Source organism: Austrofundulus limnaeus, unplaced genomic scaffold, assembly GCF_001266775.1.
Source record: "Austrofundulus limnaeus strain Quisiro unplaced genomic scaffold, Austrofundulus_limnaeus-1.0 Scaffold4435, whole genome shotgun sequence".
Lineage (NCBI taxonomy): Eukaryota > Metazoa > Chordata > Actinopteri > Cyprinodontiformes > Rivulidae > Austrofundulus > Austrofundulus limnaeus.
The window spans coordinates 4436-4964 of NW_013956837.1; positions in this window are offsets into that span (position 1 = coordinate 4436).

The following is a 529-nucleotide window of genomic DNA, read 5'->3' on the forward strand; positions in this document are numbered from 1 at the left end:
CTGACAACCTTGGCTGACTGAAAGACAGACTTGGCACAAAGGAATCTTGCAACACAGCATCATCTTTCCTCATTAAGATAACCTTTTATAGCTACTCAGTGAGAAATGTCTAAGTGCTTTGGGAAGTACAAAATCAGAAAAACAGTGAATAGACACTAGGAATTTTGGTAGTACGTGAATGAAATAGCCACTAAGTAACCACTACTGTCAGTTGAAGGGTACCTGACACGAGGCGACAACCTCTGTTTTTTTTGACACACAATCTCTGTGGCGCAATTGGTTAGTGCGTTCGGCTGTTAACTGAAAGGATGGTGGTTCAAGCCCATCCAGGGACGCTGAACTTGCATTATGCAAATGTCCCAAAACAAATGTTTGTTCAACAAATTCTTCCAAAATCTCAATATAAAACATCCCATTTGTCTACAAAGATGGTTTTGTGGCTACTCCCATTCATTTTCCCGTAAATTTCAAACAAACTTGAGCCATGTCTACCAATTTACAAATGGAAAACTCAGGCTGTATCACAAAC